Here is a 10636-nt window from a genome sequence, read left to right as displayed (position 1 = left end):
AGAACAATTAGTTTTATGCGTTTGAAAATTTTCCATAGAAACCGGTATGCACTTCTTACGAAATTTCCTGTTGCAAGGTAATAAGACAGTTTTGCCACGTAATCAATCAATAACATCGTCTTAACAGCTTAATTTAACCAGCCATTTCGAAAGAGTTCTATTCCGGAACTAAAACTACAGGGACGAAAAATATTGTTTTTCATATGTTTAGGTGTAAAAATTATATGTTCCAAACAAATTTTTAGCACATTAATTTTAAGTGCAAGAACACATTATTTTTAAATGTTAGAACATACTGTGCTTGGTACATTACATTTTCTTAAATATAATATCTCTGGATGCAAACATTTATTAATTTGCAAATTTCGCATAAACACATATATGTTTGGAAACGACAGAGAGAGCGCGAGAGAATAAAAAAAATATCGAACAAGAGAGTATAAAAGAAAGATCAATTTCTTCGTTGATAATTGAAAGATTAAAACATGATACAATTAAAAAAAATTTGCAGTGATTACATTAGTCCACAGGATGACGCTTTTTCAATTTATGGAACACTTCTCACTTCCGCTATTCAACAGCTATAAAGTCTAAATTTTCAGCAACCTGCATAATGAAGGTTGTATAGGTTGATAAAATATGTAGGAACGAACTATTTAGGGGCATTAAACATTTTATTGTTTGTACAAATTGTTTGAACAAATTATGAAAATATATATGCTTGAAGCTTCAGCAAAGCTTCGCTAGCATTTTGACAAAATTTTATATGGAAATAGAATTTTGATAAAACTTCCTATCCACGGAAGGAAAACATTGTTGTTTAGATGTTTCCGTGTAAAATTTATATGCTTGGAACTCAAATTTTTAGCACATTATTTTTATGTGCAAGTATATAATGTTCATAAACTAGTACAGTCGACTCCGCTTTAGCGCAATGCGCTTTACTGAAAAACCTCGGATAACTGAAATCGATCGCATTCCCCAGTTGTTTTTTCTGTCCATTTCATTTAAATTTCTCCGCTTTAGTGAAACTCCGCTTAACTGAAAAAATCGGATTACTGAAAAGTTTTTTGTGTTCAAATGAGTTTCGTCACATTAGTATGACTTCGCTTTACTGAAAATGCCACATTCTCGCTATTGAGAGAGAGTACATTTTCTTCTCCGTATTGAGAACGCTTTATTTCAAGTGAAGATGGCACTTTCAAAACAGTTTAAATCACTCTGTAAATAAAATCAACTGAAAGGTAAAATTGTAGATGGCACACACACGGAATCAAACACCTTGTTTTTATTATTTTATGTACATAGCATTGGTCATAAGTTCGGTTAACTGAAATTGAGTGGATTTTTTTCCAGTTATACGGAGTCCGCTTTACTGAAACTTTTTCAGTTATCCGAAGTTCGCATTACTGGAAGTTTTTTTCAGTTATCCGTAGTCCGCTTTAGCAAAAACTTCGGATAACTGAAATTAAATGGCTGCATTTTTAACGTTTCAGTAAAGCGGAGTCGACTGTATAACATGTTGGGACATATATGTTAATATGTTAGAACATATTATATTCGGGACATTACATTTTGTAAAAATATAACGTTTCTGGATGCAATCATATATTAATTTAGAAATTTCGTATAAACACATATAATCGTTTAGAGACGTAAAAGAGAGAGAGAGAGAGCGAGATAGAATAGAGCGGAAAATACAGATGCTACAACCAAACAACTGAGTAGAAACTGCAATTAACTATTTGGGACCTTAAAAAATATATGCTTAAGGTGAAACATAATATGTTTTTTCAGTGCAAACAATTTTATGTTTGAACATATTCTGAAAAAAATATATGTTTGAAGCAGAATATGTTTGGGAGTATGTGTTACAGAGGCGATATTTTTTGAAGGGGTAGAAATAAAATTTTGACAAAATTTTCTATAGAAATAAAATTTTTACAAAATTTTCTACAGAAATAAAATTTTTAGAAATTTTTCAATAGAAATAATATTTTGACAAAATTTTCTACAAAAATAAAATGTTGACAATATTTTCTATAGAAACAACATTTTTACAAAATTTTCTATAGAAATAAAATTTTGACAAAATTTTATAGAATAGAAATAAAATTTTGACAAAATTGTCTATAGAAATAAAAATTTGACAATAATTTATATAGCAATATAATTTTGACAAAATTTTCTATAGAAATAAAAATTTGACAAAATTTTCTATAGAAATAAAATTTTGGCAAAAATTTTTATAGCAATACAATTTTTACAATTTTTTTTTTTTTTTTTTTGAAATACAAATTTGACGAAATAAAATTTTGACAAAAGTTTTCATAGAAATAAAATGATGACAAAATTTTCTAATCAAAATTCAAAATTTTCTATAGAAATAATATTTTGACAAAATTTTCTATAGAAATAAAAATTTGACAAAATGTTCTATAGAAATAAAATTTTGACAAAATTTTCTATAGAAATAAAATGTTGATAAAATTTTCTATAGAAATAAAATATTGATAAAATTTTCTATAGAAATAAAATTTTTACAAAATTTTCTATAGAAATAAAAATTTGCAAAATTTTTCTATAGAAATAAAATTTTCTATAGAACAAAATTTTCTATTGAAATAAAATGTTTACAAAATTTTCTATAGAAATACAATTTTGACAAAATTTTCCTGGAAATATATATTCTTGAAGCAGAATGTGTTTAAGAGTATATGTTACATTTTAGGGTGCGATCAATTGGCACAGCACTTCATTATACCCTAAACCACATAGTATCTGCAAAGAATGTGCCTACCAGAAATATTGATTTTTGGCCCCATAAAATATATTCCGATCGACTAAGAATCATCTTCCGAGTCGGTTTAACCCCTGGTGTCCGTCCGTATATTCATATATTTGTTGTTTGTAGTATTCGGATCACTATTATTAACCGATTTTGATGAAATTTGCTATAATGTTGATGGAAGAATGGGGGAATACAGTTACAAATAACATAAAAAATTAGTCCATTCAATGTCTAGATGGCTTGATGTCCACCAAGTACTAAATGTACCAAAACACAAAAATTTGCCTATTTTAATGCTTAATGCAGTTTATTAAAATATTTTTTAATTTAAAATGGCTTCATATCGCTTTTAACATGTGGTTATTATCAAAATTGTTTGGTGTGTCAATACTTATGTTTGCCACTGTATATGTATTCATTTTTTTTCAGCCATAAAAGTTGGTCTATATCGATTCTTAATTATTAGACACTACCAAGGCTGCGGAGTCGGAGTCTTGGAGTCGGAATCTGAAGATTTTGCTGGGGTCGGAGCCGGAGTCGTAGAAATTTTGCACTTCCCATCTTTGTAACTAAAGAAATATTTCGACAAATTAGATTCCATTAGGGGTTTTAAACGAAAAACGAAGTAATGGATTTCAGGCCATTCAAAGTGTATTTATATGGGTGAAATTTCACGGTGATATAAAATGTAGGTTTTACTAGAATATGGGCTGAATTGATCAATTGTATTATCAATTTTTAACATACTAAAATATAGATTTTTGACCCAATGTGTATTCTTGATAAAGGTAATTTTTAAGGCAATATAGCAGTAGAACCTAACGTTCTAAATTTTTTTGCAGGCATGTCGAGTTCGAAGATTGGTCATACCGGACAATTTTGTGATATAGCACCTACATATAAACCCATCTTCCGGTTCGTTTTAAGAAGTTTTTCCCAGTCTAAAATTTTCATAAGATTTGTCAGAAATTTTGAATTTAGAGTTATTTGAGATCCATAAATAAATGCGGAAATTTCCCGTCGGCCCAGATTTTGTATATGGAGATAATTACGTGAGAAATCTCCATATACACCCGATGTCCTTGGAAGCTGTACTTTTAAATTAAACCTCTGCCAACGTGTCATCTGAGCCGGTCTTTTGGGAGAATATTTGTTTCATCAAAGCCACTCGAAATTATTTACATTAAATTAATGGCCTCTAATCTCCATAACTGATAGACCATTTATAAGTCGATGTTTCACCATTTTATTTCTATAGAAACAATATTCGTAACTGTCCAGCTATTCCCGTCATCTCTTGTATGGTAGTGGTTGTTTAAAATTCCGCCCGTCCTAATTTTTGGCAGTTTATGTTTGTTTTCTATATCCGCACTGAAAAAAAGCATACTCGGTTCGAAAGATTTTGTCTTTACTTTAAAAAATTTGGTATTGATTCCGAGCCAAAGAAGCGGAGAATACAAGTAAGGATAGGATAAGGATTTTAAGACACAATTCTCTTTTAAATTTAGGTTTTGTGTACTTGCTTCTAGGAAGCAAATTTTAATTTTTCGCTTTCTCAGCTTTTTTTCTTCATATGCTATCAAAGTCCTTTAAAAACGAGTTAACGGCAACTTTACTTTCCAAATTAGGACTCGACTTCCAGTAGAAATTATGCTATGTTTGAAGTAAAAAACTTCTTTAAACTTTTGAAAAACATGTCCTATATTTGAACGATTTGTTGCTTTGTAGTCAAGATGCAAAAAGACAACAAATTTAAAGACAATTTCATTAAATTTAAAGAATGTTTCTGAATTATTAAAGTCAAGTTGACCTTAGCCTATAAATTTTTTCTTTCATGTTAAGATACCCATTTTTAAGTCAAATCACTTAATTATAAGGACAATATGACTTCATTGAAAAGTTTATCGACTTTTGGACAAGGAAAATAACTTTATTTTAGAGAAATGCGTCTTCTATGCTAAGCAAAATTTGTATTCGTATTTTAAAGACATGAAATCTTTGACCACACGACAATATTTTTTTCAGTGCGACACATCACATTTTTTAACATCTAAACTTTCTATCTGATTAGCCCTACATTTTAATTTTTGTGTATTTTTCTTTTTTATATAGATTTATTTTTTATAAAATGCCTATATAGATTAATACCAGGATTTTAATTCTTAAACTTCTGGAAGCCTAATTATTTTTTGAAATTTTTTGTTTTTACAAATACATATTCTGGAGATGTTTGTTATCTACCCATATTTTGATGTGGTCTCTGTACCTGATGATGAGATTTGTCGTCGAGTCGTATCAAAATTTAAAATTAGGGTTCTTTAGGCAAAATAGAATACTTATATCGGTCTATTTTTGGAGCAACCTTAAAATTACAAGTGGAATACTGTTAAAATGAGAGTCGAGGCTAATAAGAAATGCTGGAGTCGGAGTCGAGCAAAATTGACTCGACTCCACAGCCCTGGACACTACATAAACAAATTTCCTCCGATTCGATTGACATTTGGTGGACGATGTATATTTCTTCTAATTACCATGTATAAAGGGGTCCATATTCGTTCACTACTACCCTACGGAAATGGATCAACCACAGGACCAGTACAGGACTAGTCCCTGGTGTGTATGGACCAGTCCCAATTCAGGTCAAAACGTATGGAAGAGACCGGTCACTTTAACATGGGTACACGCAAAAAAATAATTCTTTCCTCCCAAACGAAATTTTAGACAAACAAAGTTCGTTTCTCATTTGCTTTTCGTTGAAAGGAAGTGTATTTGGTAGAAAAGTATATACTTTTTGTGATAAACGTTTATTCTTTTCCAGGATGTAAAAGCAATTTCATAAAGACTAACTCAAAAAAAAATTTTTCTGGCTAATTGCATGTTCCCTCACATCTTTCTCACTTCCACGAAGTTTTTTAATTCTTAGCACCTTTTTCTGTAATACAAACAATGTAGAAGAAATTATACGATTTTATAAATTTTTAATTTTTTTTTACCTTTCGCCTAGACTGAGAATCGAACCGCGGACCATGCAATTTGTAAGGCAGCACACTATCCACTGAGCTACGTAGCTGTTATTGTCATCAATAGCTAATTATCCATAAAAGTTATATTAATATAGCATAGCTTGCAGCGCCCACGAGTTGATTAAACAAAGTTTATTTAACAGAAAAATACATTTAGTTTGGGACCGTGGAGCAGTGGTTGCTACGTCGGACTTGCATGCCAAGGGTCGTGGGTTCGATCCCTGCTTCGACCAAAGTTTTTTTTTTACAGATATTCCAGATATGGTCGGAAGATTCCGAAAAAAATTTCAACATTACATTCTACTATATTACATTTTTACTATGAACTGTAAAATATGTCTTATTAAAGACCTAAAGTCAGAAAAGAACAGTGTTTGATATAAACGAAATGGACTGTGTTGCTGGTTCAAAAATAACTCTTTTTATTGAAAAAATAAAAATTGTGTAACAAACGAATTTTTTTGGTGATAAAAGTGTATACTTTTCGAAGCAATTCAAAAAACTCTAACAAAAGAAAAACGTTTTCGGTACACGTTTTCCATACGTTTTTTTTCTTTGCGTGTAAATGTACACTTTATGGCACGTCTTAAACTCATTCCAATTTTATAAATTTTTGATAATTTTATTTCACTAGAAGTGTATATCTAATAAGATTTAATATCAAGTTAGTATGAAAATCAATAAATTATGTCTATTCAAAAATCGCGACAAACTGGAGCGCAGCTACTACACAAAAAAAAAAAGTTTTCTTTTCTGAGCAACGAAATTTTAGACAATCAAAATTTTCTTTTGACGCTAACAAATTTTCTTTTAAAGCAAAAAAAAGAGATAATCGCTGAATCGCTTATCACAAATTCGGGGTTTTTGCTCTAAAAGAAAATACATTATTAGAAAGGTGAATTTCTTTTGTCTAAAATTTCATTCCGGAGGAAAGTATTTTTTCTTTGGGTGTATGATAAGTCCGTCAGTGGCAATTTGCACCAATTTCCCGTAGGGTATATATACACACACAAATCACGATTCAATCACGAAATTAATTGATCCAATTAATTTTTTAATTGAAATGTCTTCAATCACGATAGTATCAATCACAATTTGAATTGGACATTAAAAAATACTTGATTAAACAATTAATTGATTTTTGTTTATTTTTATGGGCTGTTTTGGTCAATATATATAAATGCAAATAAAACAATTTTATTTCATCTTTTTTCTCGACGTTTCGTCGGCTTTTTTCCGACCTTTTCCATTGCAATAGTTTAAAGAGTAAACATTCTGTGATATAGATTTTAAGTTTTGCTGCAATATTTACATTTTATTTATTTATTTAGTTATTATTATTGTTTGTGATGTCCAGTTTTAATAATTTATAAATGAACCAAAGGTAAAACAATTATATTTCAAATAATAAAAATCTCTGGAAAAGGTCGGAAAAAATCCGACGAAACGTCGAGAAAAAAGATGAAATAAACTTGTTTTATTCGCATTTGTATATATTGACCTAAACAGCCCATTAAAATAAACAAAAATCTATTAAAACTAAGTGGTCATAAAAAGAACTAAAAAATTAATTGATTTCATTAAAAAATATCAATTAATTTTTAATTGATTCAATGATGTTGATTTTTTATTAAAAACGTAACTATTTTAATTTACTTTCTTAACTAACTTAGTGTTTTTAACTTTATTTAAAAATTGTATCAAATAATTTTTTAATTAAAATTTTAAATGTTTCAATCATTGACTTAATTAACTTAATTTTTCTATCTTGATTAAAAAGTTAATTGTATCAATTAATTTATTAATCGAAAAAATTTTCAACTTCAATCAACTTTTTAATTGGAAATATTTTGGCGATATTTTTTCTGTGTAGACTCCTCCATACAACTGGTAAGAACGAGATTGGCTTATATAGACTCCATATGGACTAACTGATTAATGTATATATACTAAACTTGTAATAATTAATATTTATTTCCAATAAAAACATTATGCGATTTCGTAACACTGTGTCTTTTAATCATAAATGTTATTGTAAATTGAGAGAATTATTGCAGTGGTCGGTAACAATAAACTACATAACACAATAAAAGGTACATATACCATAGGAAATAAATTGTTTTCATGCAGATAAGACACTTTTCTACTATAGAATATTTTCCTATATACTCTCTAAATCGGTTCATAAATTTAAACCAGCTTTCTCAGGTAATACGTAATTCTATCTTCTTGATATTTGAGACACGATGTAAAACGCGTAGAGATAGTAGCAAAGCGAATAGTTATGGTTAGCTATATACTATTGTACCATAAAGAATAAAAACAAAAAACACTCTATATACGTCACAGAAAACTGCCATGCCCTCTGGATACTATAACAAATATATGTAAATCATTATGGAGCCGCATCCACATACTTGTTATTTGCATTTTCAGTACCTTTTAGTCCTATCGATAAATACGTTATCAATTCACTTATATCCCATCCGCATTCCCTCTAAGCAATCAGGCCGTCTTCAATAACATATCGAAGCCAAAAACGCCAATCGATATCAGTCGCCGGGTGTCATTTTCTGTGGTTTTCATACATTCAAAAACCAACGCCATATTTATTCGCGTCTCTCAACCACGCCAACGCCATAAACCACCTTCTAATTTAAAATTAAACAAACTTTTTATTCAAATTCAAAAAAAAAAAAAATCAAAATCAAAAACAGCATTACTCAAAAACCTCAAAGGGCACATCCACTGAATCCTTAGTGGGTCTGGATGACCCAGAATCTGATCACGGGGATGAACCTTTAACCCCTCAAACCTTTGGCCACAAAAGAAGAGGAACCGGAGAGCTTCCTCATGCTTAATTCATGGTCAATCAGCTAGTCAATCAGCTCTGGTCCACATTCAGGGCACCAGATACACCCTCGAACTGGATACCTTACAGTGCGACTTATCATCCAGGGTCCGAGTCCCCCCTATAGTGTCACCTACAAAAAATTTTTCGGTAGTAGCTCGCTATCCTTTAATAGTGTCCTAACCAATAATCACCCATCTAACATCAGCCATGGGTCAATTCGTGCTTAATTCCATTCAACGGACCAGTAGAGTATACTACTTAATATATACCTCGACTAATATACTGTTAAGTAAAATCTCTATGAATTATATTTTTATTCAAATTAATAAACAATCGTGTTTTACTTGACCACAATGATTCTTTTACAACTATATTAAAATTAACCTTTTCTAGCAGTTTGAAGGGGCTCTTATTAGCGTCGTCTTTGTCGAAAAGCCATTAATAAATTATACAAATTCCCTAGAAATTTTGTATTGATTTTCAGTTAGAATTGTAGTGGTATTCAGTATTTCTTCACGATAATCGCATTGTTAATGTTGTCTACCAAAAAAGTTGTTTGCACTAACGATCGTGTCATTCTGTAACTAATCTGTAGCAATTGTTGTTTAAGCTGCGTTGCGCTTGGCAACCCTGCGGTGGATTGGAAACGGAATGGAAGAATAGCACAAAAACAGTTTGCAAAATTGGAAATTGTTAGCTAATTTAAAAGAAATACACATAGCCGGAAGAGAAAAATGGGCGATATTCTCCATCTATATGAAATTATTATTGTTGTTTTTTTGTTTTTTGATCTCAGCTTAAAGCCATGCATTGACTAAACTACAAGAGTAGCTTAACCAACAGAGGAAAAGTATGCTTGTCAAATTTATTTGGGCAAAGCCCTATAGACTGCAAGATGGTTGGATGTACAGCTGTTTCGGAATTACCACATTCCTCATCAGCATCCTCTACTTGCAGCAAAACTATCAACCAATTATCAGAATAAATTCGGGTAATTCACTCAACCCAACGTGAACTACACTTGAACCTCCCGAAAAAGGGTTTGATAGTCGGCTACTGCCTAAACAAATTTGCCAGCATATCTCTTTTCCTTTGCCAAACTCAAATCATCGATTTGTATGTATTTGGCTGGGTTTGTTTTTGAGCGTGCTTCCTCTATCTTCATTCGTTTTGTTTGTTATTGTTGGCTTCTCTTCAATCGTTATTGTTGTTTTTTTGTTTTTTGATCTCAGCTTAAAGCCATGCATTGACTAAACTACAAGAGTAGCTTAACCAACAGAGGAAAAGTATGCTTGTCAAATTTATTTGGGCAAAGCCCTATAGACTGCAAGATGGTTGGATGTACAGCTGTTTCGGAATTACCACATTCCTCATCAGCATCCTCTACTTGCAGCAAAACTATCAACCAATTATCAGAATAAATTCGGGTAATTCACTCAACCCAACGTGAACTACACTTGAACCTCCCGAAAAAGGGTTTGATAGTCGGCTACTGCCTAAACAAATTTGCCAGCATATCTCTTTTCCTCTGCCAAACTCAAATCATCGATTTGTATGTATTTGGCTGGGTTTGTTTTTGAGCGTGCTTCCTCTATCTTCATTCGTTTTGTTTGTTATTGTTGGCTTCTCTTCAATCGTTATTGTTGTTTTTTTGTTTTTTGATCTCAGCTTAAAGCCATGCATTGACTAAACTACAAGAGTAGCTTAACCAACAGAGGAAAAGTATGCTTGTCAAATTTATTTGGGCAAAGCCCTATAGACTGCAAGATGGTTGGATGTACAGCTGTTTCGGAATTACCACATTCCTCATCAGCATCCTCTACTTGCAGCAAAACTATCAACCAATTATCAGAATAAATTCGGGTAATTCACTCAACCCAACGTGAACTACACTTGAACCTCCCGAAAAAGGGTTTGATAGTCGGCTACTGCCTAAACAAATTTGCCAGCATATCTCTTTTCCTTTGC

The sequence above is a fragment of the Haematobia irritans genome, chromosome 2 (genome assembly GCF_050003625.1).
Source record: "Haematobia irritans isolate KBUSLIRL chromosome 2, ASM5000362v1, whole genome shotgun sequence".
Lineage (NCBI taxonomy): Eukaryota > Metazoa > Arthropoda > Insecta > Diptera > Muscidae > Haematobia > Haematobia irritans.
This window is presented reverse-complemented; position numbering follows the sequence as displayed.